Source organism: Cyphomyrmex costatus, unplaced genomic scaffold, assembly GCF_001594065.2.
Source record: "Cyphomyrmex costatus isolate MS0001 unplaced genomic scaffold, Ccosl1.0 scaffold1936, whole genome shotgun sequence".
Lineage (NCBI taxonomy): Eukaryota > Metazoa > Arthropoda > Insecta > Hymenoptera > Formicidae > Cyphomyrmex > Cyphomyrmex costatus.
Window position 1 is genome coordinate 1 of NW_017275972.1, and position 741 is coordinate 741.

Genomic DNA, 741 nt, shown 5'->3' on the forward strand with positions numbered 1-741 from the left:
TGATCAATACAGTTTCTTGAACAGTTTAATAGTTTGGATATCACCGTCTTTAATATATAGAAACACACGTCAAAAGTACACGTCAAAATCTCCGCGATGACAACTGCTCACGAAGTAAGCGACGCGAGGGAACCAATCATCATCGCGGAAAAGCGACAACAATAAACTTCGAGTATCGATTTAACATGCCTTTTTTAAGAAAGGATTTTCTTTTTAAATTTGTACATTTATGGATGCATACAGCAACTACTAGTCTATTTCTTTTTTCGATTTCTTGATTTTTATTGTGCACAATCGCAGCAATTTGACAGGTCCACTCGTAAAATCTTTCTTGATATGACATTTTAGAGAGAGAGAGAGAGAGAGAGAGAGAGAGAGAGAGAGAGAGAGAGAAAGAAAGAGAGAGAGAGATTTTATTTTACACGACACAATTGCTGACAGTCATAAACAGATCTGAAAAATTCATAATCATTATGATTTTAACAATCTTTGTCCTGTCGTGCACATATATGTAATTACGGTTAACTTCAAAATTATAACAGCTTCTTCTGAGTATAATTACCTATGAAATCATATTATAATACAGTATAATTACCTATTATAACAGCTTTTTCTGAGTATGAGTATACTATAAAACTATTAGTACTAGAACAATATACAAGCGCGTGCTTCGCGCGCGCCATATATTTTGATTTTAATTTTTATTTTTATTTTATATTTAAACAATATTATATTATTATT